The sequence below is a fragment of the Pseudophryne corroboree genome, chromosome 3 (genome assembly GCF_028390025.1).
Source record: "Pseudophryne corroboree isolate aPseCor3 chromosome 3, aPseCor3.hap2, whole genome shotgun sequence".
NCBI lineage: Eukaryota > Metazoa > Chordata > Amphibia > Anura > Myobatrachidae > Pseudophryne > Pseudophryne corroboree.
Genome location: NC_086446.1, coordinates 784,641,312 through 784,657,232, shown reverse-complemented (window position 1 = coordinate 784,657,232; position 15,921 = coordinate 784,641,312).

The following is a 15,921-nucleotide window of genomic DNA, read 5'->3' as shown; positions in this document are numbered from 1 at the left end:
AACCTCTGATCTAACACAATGCAGAGGAATAACCAGATCAGTCATTTATAAAACAAAGATGAGTTAGCATCACAAGCTATGTATGGAAAGCCCTACAAGAGGAATACTATTATACAGTATATTCATCACTTATTATATATTCTAGTAGGACACCATAGTCTTTTCCAGCTTCCAATAATGTAACACTGAACGGTAGCTGCTACAATGAGGTGGATCTATCCCTGGATAGGAACAAAGCATGCTGGATGTGAAACGCGTCAGCTAAGGTATTATGGTGGTCATTCCGAGTTGATCGCTCGCTAGCTGTTTTTAGCAGCCGTGCAAACGCTATGCCGCCTCCCAGTGGGAGTGTATTTTAACTTAGCAGAGCAGAGCGACGGCAACTTTTTTGTGTGCAGTTTTAGAGTAGCTCAAAACCTACTCAGCGCTTGCGATGACTTCAGACTGTACAGTTCCTGTTTTGATGTCACAAACACGCCCTGCGTTCGCCCAGCCACGCCTGCGTTTTTCCTGGCACACCTGCGTTTTTTCCAACAATCCCTGAAAATGGTCAGTTAACACCCATAAACGCCCACTTCATGTCAATCACTCTGCGGCCAGCAGTGCGACTGAAGAGCTTCGCTAGACCCTGTGTGAAACTTCATCATTCTTTGTAATAGTACGTCACGTGTGCGCATTGCGCCGCATGCGCAGAAGTGCCTCATCGCTGCACAGCGAACGAATGCAGCTAGCGATCAACTCGGAATGACCACGACTATCAGCAAGCAATGTAAAGTGAATTTATAGGGGAGATGTTCCTGTAATATTTTATTTCTTTGTATATAGTAAATGGTGATCCCTCCAACAACTGCAGATATTCAATAAGCAATGTCTCCAAAATAAATGAGAGAACCGGAAGTAAATTTACTAAGATAGGAGTTCTAAGATGGGATGTTGCCCATAGCAACCAATCAGATTTCAGGTATTATCTTCTAGAAGGTGCTAGATAAATGAGAAGTAGAATCTGATTGGTTGCTATGGGCAACATCCCATCTTAAATAGAACTCCCATCTTAGTAAATTTACCCCCTGGGGTGTTGGTTTTTTACTCGGTTCTCTTCGCCAGACTAGCACAAGTTTGGATCTATCCAAATTTATCTTATTGGCTATCAAACATTTGGGACAGCCGTTAGCCAATAGGAAGCCGTTTTTAAGAGCAAGTAAAACCGAAGTAAAATCCAAACCCGCACATCTCTAAAATCAATCAGAATGAGATCTCCCATGGCACGTTCTAATATATATCTGTTTTTAGACGTTCAGGGAGGCTAGAAGATAAATGATCTTAAAAAAGTTACGGAATCCTTCTGTAAAGGGAAATCTATAAGATTTTGGGGGATACTTGTTTTTCTCGTAAGTCAAGACCTATTCAAGGAATGACCACTTTAGGAAATCTGTTTTGTATGATCTCAGTAATACTGTCATAAATAAAAAAAAACCCTGTGGAATTTTTTGCAGTTTGTGTGGATTAATCAGATAACTTCTATAGTTAATTCACTCCCGGGTAATTTGGGGATTGTGTTATTAATAGCGATGCTTGGTTCAGTTCATAAATGCGGTCTCCAGAGAGACGCCACAATAAAGCCACGCGTTGAGTATATTATTCTAAAACTTTGCTAATATGCTAATCCCTATAGGAGGTTACTGACCCAAACATCCCAACTGTCCCACATTCAGCGGGACAGTCCCGTTTTTCTGGGACTGTCCCGCTGTCCCACCCAGGCCGCGGCGCGGTGGGGTGGGGTGGGGGGGGGAATTGGGGGAAGCGCATACATTGCAGGAGAAGAGGAGACTCGATGCTGTGCACATGCGCACAGCATCTATTCACTGCACCGGAGGGGAGCCAGGGGGCAGCTCGGAGAGTGCTGGGCACCCCCCCACAATGACGCACTCTGGGGGATCCGTGAGGCCCCACCCAGTTTCCATTGATGCTTCGCCCCTTTGCTGAGGCTTCACCCCCTTCCAGGAGCGCGGTTGCCATCAGCACCCAAAGGGTTAAAAATTGGACAACTACAAAGTTGGAAAGTTCCACTGAAGTCACAGATTGGCAAAAGCTAGGTGCCAGGAGATCTGCATGATCTGGGGACAAGGAAGCATAGCCAGGGCCGGTGCACCCTAGGCAAAACTCCAGATTACTGCCCCATCACAACCACCAATACCCACATCCCAGCTTCTCAGTTGACAACACAGAAGCAGCATCTTATGAATTCCACAGCTGATGCCTGCATTAATACAAGGATGTCTCTTGTTGAGACATCATTCATTTTAGTGTTGTAAGACGTAGTGGAGTCCCCCAGATCTTGGCACCCTAGGCAGCTGCCTAATAGTAGAGCCGGCCCTGGGCATAGCCAAGCTCCATTGGGTGACTGGGGCTCTTTTTACCTGGTGCACCACCTGCATGTGGAGTGAGAACGCTATCTTAAGGTTGTGACTACACCTCCTGGCTAGCCCACCTCCTCTGCTCAGCACCCCTGATTTCTGTATGTTCATACCAATATACAATTCAGGCACAATGGGCCTGATTTCTGATTTGGAAGTAAAGCAAAAAGTAAAAAAGCAAGTAACTTTGTATCTGGAACAAACCATGTTGTCATGCAAGGGGAGCAAACATTTATATTGTTTCTGTGCAGGGTAAATACTGGCTGCTTTATTTTTGCACTGCAATTTAGACTTCAGTTTGAACACACCCCACCCAAATCTAACTCTCTACCTTTTATGTGAAAAAGATTCAAAACCATTTGATTGATTCGGCTGTCTGGCTGTGACTATGGGCCCAATTCAGACCTGACCGGTTGTGCGAATTCGCACAGCAGCAGATTATCGAATGACTGCGCATGTGTATGCACTGCAATGCGCAGGCGTGATGCCAAACAGCGACAGAATGGTGCGAAAATTTCGATCGCTGGGCAACTCATACACTGCACAGACTGGAAAAATCATTTGATGGTGAGCGAGTTGCAAACGGATTTACAGCTGTCCGCTGTCTGGCGGAATTTTCGCACGCTGTACACATGCATTCGCACACTTGCACGGGGCGGGTTTTCACTCTCCCTGGGCGGCGACTATCTGATCGCAGACCTCGGCATATTTGCAGTACAACAATCAGGTCCGAATTAGGCCCTGTTTTGCTTAAAATGATGCCCATATGTATCAATTTGATAATGGCAGACTGTGAGGTTCTGTAGATATTTGCAATATAGCGTACAACTAGTGTAATGTCAGTTTTTGCTCCATTTACATTTTGTTTGCGTTTTCCTATTCCCACTATCACACGGTCCCCGAGATCCGGACCCCAGACGGACAATGACCAGGGCACTTTCTAGCTGCCTGTGGTCATACACTTGGCAAGGAATTCTCTGCTGTCTTGGAATCACAGCTATGTCCCTGATTTTATTTTTTGCTGGAATGGTTTTAAGTTCCAACGTGATGCAAACAGAATACTTCTGCAGCCGGTCCGTGGAAGCTTTCACATGTGTTAGGGACGGGTCGTAACTCACGTCAGACGTGACTTTCTGTAACTTTCCATTTTACCACTCGTGCGGTGTAATATTCTGTTTCTCTTGGTACTGAAAGCAGCTGCAGCCGGCTAAATCTTATAATTCTGCTTGTGTGTAACACAATGCATGCACAATGGGGGAGGATTGCTTCAAATGGGGACACGATCTGTAACAATGTAAATAATAATTTGCATATTATGTTCTGTTGGCATAAACACTGAAAACTATATTCACTATATGTGACAGTTTAATAAACTTGCTCTTATTTATGCAAAGTATTGCTGTTAACATGCATCCATATATAATATATTTTTTTTTAGAATGAAGGAGCATTTTATTATTTATTTATTTATTTATTTATTTATTTATTAACAGTTTCTTATATAGCGCAGCAAATTCCGTTGCGCTTTACAATTTGAAATAACAATAACAAACTGGGTGATAACAGTCATAGAGGTAGGAAGGCCCTGCTCGCAAGCTTACAATCTATAGGGAAATAGCACCTTTCCTTGTGTACATATGCCTATCTATTGCATAGAATGAGAAGACATGTGAGGATATGTGTGGACTGTACAGAGTGGATGCAATTTGATAGGAAGGTTTATGAAAGTTATGTGGGTGGGTCTGGAATTTGATACGCTTGTCTAAAGAGGTGAGTTTTCAGGGAGCGCTTGAAGGTTTGGAGACTAGAGGAGAGTCTTATTGTGCGTGGTAGGGCATTCCACAGAGTGGGTGCAGCCCGATGAAAGTCCTGCAGTCGTGAGTGGGAGCGAGTAATGAGTGTGGATGAGAGACGCAGGTCTTGTGAAGAGCGAAGAGGTCGGGTTGGGAGATATTTTGTGATAAGCGAAGTGATGTACGTTGGTGTATTTTGGTTAATGGCCTTGTGTGTGAGTAAAAGTATTTTATATTGAATGCGGTAGAGTACAGGTAACCAATGGAGGGACTGACAGAGTGGATCTGCAGACGATGAACGTCTAGCGAGGAAGATAAGCCTCGCCGCTGCATTCAGAATGGATTGTAGTGGTGAGAGTCTCGTTTTGGGAAGACCAGTCAGGAGACTATTACAATAATCAATGCGGGAGATAATGAGAGTGTGGATTAGAGTTTTAGCAGTGTCTTGTGTAAGATACAGTATGGTCGTATTTTGGATATGTTTTTTAGATGCATGTAACATGACTGTGAGACAGATTGAATGTGGGGAACAAAGGACAGATCAGAGTCAAGGATGACACCTAGGCAGCGAGCTTGTGGGGTAGGGTAGATAGTCAAGTTTTCAACAGTGATAGAGATATCAGGTTGGTACCTACTATTGGCCGGTGGAAATATAATTAACTCTGTCTTTGAAATATTCAGTTTGAGGTGGTGAGATGTCATCCAGGATGAAATGGCAGAAAGGCATCAGTGACACGGTCCAGTACAGATAGGGACAAGTCAGGGGAGGATAGGTAGATTTGAGTATTATCTGCATACAGATGATACTGAAAACCAAAAGAGCTGATTAGTTTACCAAGAGATGAGGTATAGATAGAGAAAAGCAGAGGACCCAAGACTGAGCCTTGCGGTACTCCAACTGAAAGAGGTAGCGAAGAGGAGGTAGATTCAGAGAAGCGAACACTGAAGGAGCGATTAGATAGGTACGATAGGAACCAAGAAAGGGCTGTGTCTTTAAGACCTAGGGATTGTAGTGTCTGTATGAGAAGAGAGTGGTCTACAGTGTCAAATGCAGCAGATAGATCTAGAAGAATAAGTAGTGAGTAGTGGCCTTTAGACTTCATAGTGACCAAATCATTAACCACTTTAGTCAGTGCTGTCTCATTATAAAGCGATGGTCTAGATTAAATATTAATACCTAGAAATTGTTACACAGTTATAGACAGAAGTATTGAGCCTATCTTCAGCAGGTACCTAATGTTACTGTACAGTAATGCACAGACAGAACCAGATTTAGGGGTCAGGTCGCCACTAGGCACAATTAAATTAGCTGCCCTTGTCTTTCCTCCCGGCCCGCTTGTCCGTCCACCGCTGCTTTGATGTGTGTGTGTGTGTGTGTGTGGGGGGGGGGGGGGGGGGGGGGGGCGGGGGACAAGGACTGGCGTGCCGCTCCTCTGTTGCGAGGCAGCAGGGGGGAAGACTGCTATGCTGCACTGCTGCTCTGCTGAGGGGGAGGACAGGGACTGGCGTGCTGCTCCTCTATTGCGGGGCAGCGAGGGGTGGGGGGAAACTGCTGTGCCGCTCTGCTGCTCTGATGTGGGCTGAGGTGTAGATCTGTGAAGGTGAGTAGTGACCTCAGGAGCAGAAGTAAGGGAAACATTGTATGGGGAAACAGCTTGGTCAGGGATGGAGAGAGAGAGACAATGGTGGAGAGAAGAGTCGTGAACAAGGACATAGGGCCTGATTCAGATATGGAAGCAATGCAGATAGTTATGGAGTTAATCGATTATCGTCCAATTGAGCATGCACCACGGATGCACTACGCGCACGTCATGGTACCTTAGTGATGTCGCTCACAGTGTGGATATATTAGGAAAGTGATTGACAGTCAGGGACTGATTGGAGGAGGCAATAGGGAGTTGTGGAAGAAACGCAGCGGTAACATAACTGTGTTTGGGGTGTGTCACAACCTACATCAAGGCTCCTGTATGCGGAAAAAATAGGTTTACTGAAATGGTCAATTATTGAAGGATCTGCGAATACTGTTGTGCGCTTGTATGTAGCTGCTGGGATCTACGAGGCCGCTGGTGGGCATCTCAGTACATTTCCAGGTAGCTGTGGCATTAACATATTTTAGCAAGGTACGGTAGATGGATACAAAAAAAAAATGTAGCCTTGGGAGGCCAAGGTGGAGAAGGAGTGAGGGATAAGCTAAAGAAAGAAGATAATGGTCAGAGAGAGGGGACGGGGAATTGTTAAAGTCAGAGATATCATAAAGGTAAGTGAAGACTAGATCAAGTGAGTGTTGTCTCTTATCGGTGGGTGAGGAGGTCCATTGAGAGAGACAAAATGATGATGTGAGGGTAAGGAGTTTAGGCGGTGGGATCAGTGGGGGATATGAGAGTAAGTGGGTGAGCCAGGAAGCAAAGTTGTCAATGAATTTGAAGCAAAGGCCAGATGGACAATATATGTCAGCTACTTAAAGTTGAATGGTTTGAAAGAGGCACAGAGAAAGCCATGGGAGAAGTGGTGTCTGAAGGGGAAATCCAGGATACAGTGATTGCTAAGAGATTAAGGGAGTTGGAGATAAAAAGATGAAAAGGTCATGGGTGGGGGCCAGTTTGTTACAGGTATTTGGAGCAGGAAGATGAAGAGAACATTGGGATGGTGAGGGAAATTGCAGGTGGTGAGCATAAACTGAGTTTAGTGTGAAGTGAGTGGAGGTGAGGAGAGATGACCGCAAGAGGCAGCACAGAGTACGGGATGCAGTTCATTTGCCAGCAGTCGGTTCCCAGTGGTCAGGATACCGACACCGGAATCCCGACTGCTGATAAAAACCGACAGCTGGAAGCCCGGCTCACAAGGGCTATTCTAGAACTTGTGTCGAGCACAGCTAGCCACCGAGCCTACAGGGTGGTGAGCGCAGCAAGCCCGCAACGGGACTCTTTGCACTCGCCCTGCTGCCGGAATACTGACCATCGGTAAATTATACTGAACCCCAGAGTACAAGAGGGGTGGAAGGAAGACAGAAGAGGGGAGACGGGGAGGAGGAGGAGATGGAGGAGAGGAGGTGGAAACAGGTGGTAGAAGAGAACATTATCAAGGTGCTGACTGAAGGGGTGAGTTGAATAAAAGGGGGACATGGCGTAGATGAGTGAACTAGGGAGAGGTAAATTACAGTAGTAATGGAAACCGAGTGATACAAAAGCAGGGTAGTAAATGCAGGAAAATAATGCAAAAATAAACAATTTATTTATTTATTATTTATTAACAGTTTCTTATATAGCGCAGCATATTCCGTTGCGCTTTACAATTAGAACAACAGTAATAGAACAAAACTGGGTAAAAACAGACAGACATAGAGGTAGGAAGGCCCTGCTCACAAGCTTACAATCTATAGGGAAATAGGCATAGATACACAAGGATAGATGCTACCTATTGCATAATGGTCCACCAGATTGCTAGGTTCTTAGTGGGTTGTATGATGATACCCCACAAAGTTATCCAAGTGTCAGGAGGGTGTGAGACTAAAGAAAGACTAGATATGTGATGTTATGAATACTCTACAGAGGATGTAATTAGATAGGGAAGCACTGAAGGTTATGTGGGTGGGTCTGGAATTTGATAGGCTTGTCTGAAGAGGTGAGTTTTCAGGGAACATTTAAAGGTTTGGAGACTAGAGGCGAGTCTTACTGTGCGTGGGAGGGCATTCCACAGAGTGGGTGAAGCCCGGATAAAGTCCTGTAATTTTGAGTGTGAACAAGTAATGCGTGTGGATGAAAGACGTAGATCTTGTGCAGAGCGGAGAGGTCGGGTAGGGAGATATTTTGAGATGAGTGAAGAGATGTATGTTGGTGCAGTTTGGTTAATAGCCTTGTATGTGAGTAAAAGTATTGTATATTTAATACGGTAGAATACCGGTAACCAATGGAGGGACTGACAGAGCGGATCTGCAGACGATGAACGTCTGGCAAGGAAGATTAGCCTCGCAGCTGCATTCAAAATGGATTGTAGTGGTGAGAGCCTATGTTTGGGAAGACCGGTCAGGAGACTATTACAATAATCAATGCGGGAGATAATGAGAGCATGGATTAGAGTTTTTGCTGTGTCTTGTGTAAGATATGGGCGTATTTTGGATATGTTTCTTAGATGTATGTAACATGATCTTGAGACAGATTGAATGTGGGTAACAAAGGACAGTTCAGAGTCAAGAATGACACCTAGGCAGCGAGCTTGTGGGGTAGGGGTGATTGCAGAGTTCTCAACAGTGATAGAGATATCAGGTTGGATACTACTATTGGCCGGTGGAAATATAATTAATTCTGTTTTGGAAATATTAAGTTTGAGGTGGCGAGATGTCATCCAAAATGAAATGGCAGAAAGGCATTCAGTGACACGGCCCAATACAGATGGTGACAAATCAGGGGAGGATAGGTAGATTTGAGTATCATCCGCATACAGATGGTACTGAAATCCGAAAGAGTTGATTAGTTTGCCAAGAGATGTGGTATAGATAGAGAAAAGCAGAGGACCTAGGACTGAGCCTTGCGGTACTCCAACTGAGAGAGGTAGCGAAGGAGAGGTGGAATCAGAGAAAGGAACACTGATGGAGCGATTAGATAGGTAGGATGAGAACCAAGAAAGGGCTGTGTCTTGAATACCTAGGGATTGTAGTGTTTGTATGAGAAGAGAGTGGTCAACAGTGTCAAAAGCAGCAGAGAGATCAAGGAGAATAAGTAGAGAGTAATGTCCTTTAGATTTAGCAGTGACCAAATCATTCACTACCTTAGTCAGTGCTGTCTCTGTGGAGTGTTGGGCACGAAATCCTGACTGAAGTGGGTCCAGTAGGCTGTGTGAGTTAAGAAAGTGTGTGAGGCGAGTGTAGGCGAGTCTCTCCAGTAGCTTGGAGGGGCATGGGAGCTGAGAGATGGGACGGTAGTTAGAGAGAGAGTTTGGGTCAGAGTTTTGTTTTTTCAGAATGGGAGTAATCACTGCATGCTTGTATAGAGAAGGAAAGATACCAGTAGACAGGGAGAGATTACAGATTTTCGTTAAGGTTGGGATGAGCACAGTAGACAGAGCTTTACTAATTTGTGAGGGTATAGAGTCAAGGGGAGAGGTATTAGAGTAGGCAGATGAAAAGAGTGCAGATACTTCATCTTCATTTGTAGGATCAAAGGAAGAGAAGGTGTTAGAGGGTTCAGGCAGGGAACTGAGCAGGTCACTGGCTGTGGAAGAGCATACCATTTCATTTCGGATCTTGTCAATCTTGTCCTTGAAATAGGAAGCAAGATCTTGCGCACTGACAGTGGCTGGTGGGTTAGGTGAGGGAGGGACAAGAAGTGATTTAAATGTATTAAAAAGTCGCTTGGGGTTAGAGGCTTGAGCAGAGATGAGAGATTGAAAATATGTTTGGCAGTGTCCAGAGCATTACGATAAGAGTGGTAGGTGGTCTTATATGTGAGAAAGTCACTTGAACTACGAGATTTACGCCACTGGCGTTCAACTTTTCGTGAGAGTTTTTGTAAGTGTCTAGTGTATTTAGAGTGCCACGGTTGACATCTAAGTCTACGTGGAGTGTGATGGGTAGCTGGAGCCACTTCATCAAGTGCTGTTACTAGAGTTTGGTTAAGGTGTGACACAGCAGTCTCTGGAGAGGTGAATGTAGAGATTGGTGAAAGCAGTGGTTGCAGAGAGATAGATAGTTGTTGAAAATTAATAGCGTTAATATTTCTGCGGGTAAGAGGTGTCCTTGTAGACTTTAGGGACATGGAGTTTGAAGTAATGGAGGAGAGCATGCAGGGGCGGATCCAGAAAAAAATTACAGGGGGGGCACCATAAGGGACGTGGCTTCGTTGGAATGGGCGTGGCTTCGTTGGAATGGGCGTGGTATTGCAGGAAAAGACTACCTTATACCCCAGTTTTGCAACCTGCACGCCCAGACGTTGGCCACCACAGAAAAGAAAAATAATCCTGATTCATGCCCCTTACATTATTTGTCATTTTTCCTCCTTATAGTAATGCCCAGTATACATTATTCCACATACTGCAATGGCCCTTAGACATTATTCCACACACAATAATGCACATGACACAATATGCACACACTGTAATGCCCCAGACACATTATGCCACACACCGTAATGCCTGTGACACATTATGACAGGAATCGCAATGCCCGTTATACATTATGCTACACACTGCACTGCCCCTGATACATTATAGCACATACAATGTCTGGGACACATTATGCCACACACTGCAATGACCTTGAGACATTATACCACAATGCCCGTGATATAGTATACCATACACCGTAATGCCTGTGACACATACCGCAATGCCCGTTATACCCTATGCCACACACCGCAATGCCCGTTATATATTATGCCACACTGTAATAACCCTGAGACATTATACCACATACCACAATGCCCGTGATATAGTATACCACACACCGTAATGCCTGACACATTATGGCACACACCGCAATGTCCGTGATACATTATGCCACACACTGCAATGACCCTGAGACATTATACCACATATCACAATGCCAGCGATAGAGTATACCATACACCGTAATGCCTGCGACACATTATGACACACACCGCAATGTCCGTGATACATTATGCCACACACCGTAATGCCCATTACACATTAAGTCCTACAGTAAGGCTTCTAATTACTTTTCAAATACCTGCTCGTTGTCAGGGGTTTCATGCACTGGGTGTCATGCTCGTTGCCAGGGGTTTCATGCTCTTGGTTCCATGCACGGTGCCAGGGGTTTTCATGCTCAGGGTGTCATGCTCGTTGCCAGGGGTTTCATGCACTGGGTGTCATGCTTGTTGCCAGGGGTTTCATGCACTGGGTGTCATGCTCGTTGCCAGGGGTTTCATGCACTGGGTGTCATGCTCGTTGCTAGGAGGTAGTCCTTGTTGCTAGGGCTGTGCTCCCAGTGCCACATATGTCCCCAGTGCCAGATATTCCCCCACGGTGCCAGGTACTCACATGCCCCCAGTGCCAAATATAGCCCCCCCCATGTGCCAGGTACACATATACCCCCAGTGCCAGATATTCCCCGACAGTGCCACATATGCCCCCAGAGCTATATATGCCCCCATTGCCACATATGCCCCAGTGCCAGATATTCCCCCCCCCAGTGCCACATATGCCCCCAGTGCCAGACAATGCCCCAGTGCCAGATATCCCTTCCCTGCCAGTTATTCCCCCCAGTGCCAGATATCCCCCCCCCAGTGCCACATATGCCCCCAGTGCCAGATATCCCCCCCCCCAGTGCCAGATATGCCCCCAGTGCCAGATATTCCCCCCAGTGCCATATATGTCCCCAGTGCCAGATATTCGCCCCCCCCCCCTCCCTGCAAATATGCCCCCAGTGCCAGATATTCCCCCCCAGTGCGTCCCCCGTCCCCCCCCCTTCCTCCGCCGCCGCCGCTGCTCCCCCCGCTCCCCTGCTGTTAGGAGGGACACGGAGGGCACAGTGCACGCCTCCCTGTGTCCCTCCTGGGTCTCCGGCGGCCGCGGGTCACTGTAATAAAGGAAGTGCTCACGAACGGCACTTCCTTTATGAGACCAGCGGCCGCCGGAGACACAGGAGGGACACAGGAGAGGCGCGCACTGTGCCCTCCGTGTCCATCCTAACAGCAGGGGACGAAACGAGACCGCAGACTGACATGCGGACACTCGTCCGCATGTCAGTCTGCACTAAAAATGACAGGGGGGGCACGTGCCTTGGTGCCCCCCCCCCTAAATCCGCCACTGAGAGCATGCATGTGATAAGGTTGTGATCAGAGAGAGGGAAAGGAGTGTTAGTGAGTTCAGAAACAGAGCATAGTCTGGTGAATACAAGATCAAGGCAGTGGCCCTCCTGATGAGTAGGGGAGTCAGTCCATTGGGAGAGGCCAAGAGAGGAGGTTAGAGAGAGTAGTTTAGAGGCATGGGGAGATTGTGGACTGTCAATAGAGAGATTGAAATCACCCATAATGATGGTGGAGATGTCAGAGGATAGAAAGTGAGGGAGCCAAGCAGAAAAATCTTCCAGAAACTTTTTGGGTTGCCCAGGTGGGCGATAGATAGCTGCAACACGCAGAGAGAAAGGGGTGAAAATCCTAATAGAGTGTACTTCAAAGGATGTAAATGTGAGTGAGGGCACAGGTGGTAAAACAATGTGCGTGTAAGATTTGGACAGTAATATTCCAACACCCCCTCCTTTGATGTTACCATGCCTGGGGGTGTGTGTGAAGTGGAGGCCACCATGTGACAGTGCTGCAGGGGAGGCAGTGTCTGATTGTGTGAGCCAGGTTTCTGTTATAGCTAGCATATTGAATTTTTTTTGCTATGAAAAGGTCATGAATAGCTGTTAATTTGTTGCAAACAGAGCGTGCATTCCATAAAGCACATTTTAGTGACTTGGAGGTAGATGGGAGACAAGTGATGTTGATAAGGTTTGTTGATTTTATATTCCGTTGTGAATCAGCTGAATGTGAGCGTGGTATGTGGATGGGACCTGGATTTGGGGATATGTCACCAGCTAGTAGAAGCAGAAGAAGAGAGAGATAGGTATAGTTGGGGGAGGTGTGTGATAGTTTCTTATAGTGACAGGTAGAGGATGTGACAGTTAGTGTACATAGATAGGTTAAAAGCTCATGAGTGTTAATAAGAGGGGAGTGGATTAATGAGGCTGCAATGTGTACAGAGCGATACATAACAGGAATAGTGAAGGACGATGTCATTTTATAGAGGATACCATGAAGTAGTGATGTGCACCTGAAATTTTTCGGGTTTTGTGTTTTGGTTTTGGGTTCGGTTCCGTGGCCGTGTTTTGGGTTTGAACGCGTTTTGGCAAAACCTCACCGAATTTTTTTTGTCGGATTCGGGTGTGTTTTGGATTCGGGTGTTTTTTACAAAAAACCCTAAAAAACAGCTTAAATCATAGAATTTGGGGGTCATTTTGATCCCATAGTATTATTAACCTCAATAACCATAATTTCCACTCATTTTCAGTCTATTCTGAACACCTCACACCTCACAATATTATTTTTAGTCCTAAAATTTGCACCGAGGTCGCTGGATGGCTAAGCTAAGCGACACAAGTGGCCGACACAAACACCTGGCCCATCTAGGAGTGGCACTGCAGTGTTAGGCAGGATGGCACTTAAAAAAAATAGTCCCCAAACAGCACATGATGCAAAGAAAAAAAGAGGCGCACCAAGGTCGCTGTGTGACTAAGCTAAGCGACACAAGTGGCCGACACAAACACCTGGCCCATCTAGGAGTGGCACTGCAGTGTCAGACAGGATGGCACTTAAAAAAATAGTCCCCAAACAGCACATGATGCAAAGAAAAAAAGAGCTGCACCAAAGTCGTTGTGTGACTAAGCTAAGCGACACAAGTGGCCGACACAAACACCTGGCCCATCTAGGAGTGGCACTGCAGTGTCACGCAGGATGGCCCTTCCAAAAAATACTCCCCAAACAGCACATGACGCAAAAGAAAAAAAGAGGCGCAATGAGGTAGCTGTGTGACGACTAAGCTAAGCGACCCTAGTGGCTGACACAAACACCTGGCCCATCTAGGAGTGGCACTGCAGTGTCACGCAGGATGGCCCTTCCAAAAAATACTCCCCAAACAGCACATGACGCAAAGAAAAAAAGAGGCGCAATGAGGTAGCTGTGTGACGACTAAGCTAAGCGACCCTAGTGGCCGACACAAACACCTGGCCCATCTAGGAGTGGCACTGCAGTGTCACGCAGGATGGCCCTTCCAAAAAATACTCCCCAAACAGCACATGACGCAAAGAAAAAAAGAGGCGCAATGAGGTAGCTGTGTGACGACTAAGCTAAGCGACCCTAGTGGCCGACACAAACACCTGGCCCATCTAGGAGTGGCACAGCAGTGTTAGACAGGATGGCACTTAAAAAAATAGTCCCCAAACAGCACGTGATGCAAAGAAAAAAAGAGCTGCACCAAAGTCGTTGTGTGACTAAGCTAAGCGACCCAAGTGGCCGACACAAACACCTGGCCCATCTAGGAGTGTCACTGCAGTGTCACGCAGGATGGCCCTTCCAAAAAATACTCCCCAAACAGCACATGACGCAAAGAAAAAAAGAGGCGCAATGAGGTAGCTGTGTGACGACTAAGCTAAGCAACCCTAGTGGCCGACACAAACACCTGGCCCATCTAGGAGTGGCACTGCAGTGTCACGCAGGATGGCCCTTCCAAAAAATACTCCCCAAACAGCACATGACGCAAAGAAAAATGAAAGAAAAAAGAGGTGCAAGATGGAATTGTCCTTTGGACCTCCCACCCACCCTTATGTTGTAAAAACAGGACATGCACACTTTAATGAACCCATCATTTCAGCGACAGGGTCTGCCACACGACTGTGACTGAAATGACTGGTTGGTTTGGGCCCCCACCAAAAAAGAAGCAATCAATCTCTCCTTGCACAAACTGGCTCTACAGAGGCAAGATGTCCACCTCATCATCATCGTCCGATTCATCACCCCTTTCACTGTGTACATCCCCCTCCTCACAGATTATTAATTCGTCCCCACTGGAATCCACCATCTCAGGTCCCCGCGTACTTTCTGGAGGCAATTGCTGCTGGTGAATGTCTCCATGGAGGAATTGATTATAATTCATTTTAATGAACATCATCTTCTCCTCATTTTCTGGAAGTAACCTCGTACGCCGATTGCTGACAAGGTGAGCGGCGGCACTAAACACTCTTTCGGAGTACACACTGGAGGGAGGGCAACTTAGGTAGAATAAAGCCAGTTTGTGCAAGGGCCTCCAAATTGCCTCTTTTTCCTGCCAGTATACGTACGGACTGTCTGACGTGCCTACTTGGATGCGGTCACTCATATAATCCTCCACCATTCTTTCAATGGTGAGAGAATCATATGCAGTGACAGTAGACGACATGTCAGTAATCGTTGGCAGGTCCTTCAGTCCGGACCAGATGTCAGCATCAGCAGTCGCTCCAGACTGCCCTGCATCACCGCCAGCGGGTGGGCTCGGAATTCGTAGCCTTTTCCTCGCACCCCCAGTTGCGGGAGAATGTGAAGAAGGAGATGTTGACGGGTCGCGTTCCGCTTGACTTGACAATTTTCTCACCAGCAGTTCTTTGAACCTCTGCAGACTTGTGTCTGCCGGAAAGAGAGATCCAACGTAGGTTTTAAATCTAGGATCGAGCACGGTGGCCAAAATGTAGTGCTCTGATTTCAACAGATTGACCACCCGTGAATCCTGGTTAAGCGAATGAAGGGCTCCATCCACAAGTCCCACATGCCTAGCGGAATCGATCCGTTTTAGCTCCTCCATCAATCTCTCCAGCTGCTTCTGCAAAAGCCTTATGAGGGGAATGACCTGACTTAGGCTGGCAAGTTCAAAAGGTTGCAGAACCTTGCACAACGTTGAAATCATTCTCCACTGCGCTTGAGACAAGTGCATTCCACCTCCTTTGCCTATATCGTGGCCAGATGTATAGGCTTGAATGGCCTTTTGCTGCTCCTCCATCCTCTGAAGCATATAGAGGGTTGAATTCCACCTCGTTACCACCTCTAGCTTCAGATGATGGCAGGGCAGGTTCAGGTGTTTTTGGTGGTGCTCTAGTCTTCTGTACGCGGTGCCTGTACGCCGAAAGTGGCCCGCAATTCTTCTGGCCACCGACAGCATCTCTTGCACGCCCCTGTCGTTTTTTAAATAATTCT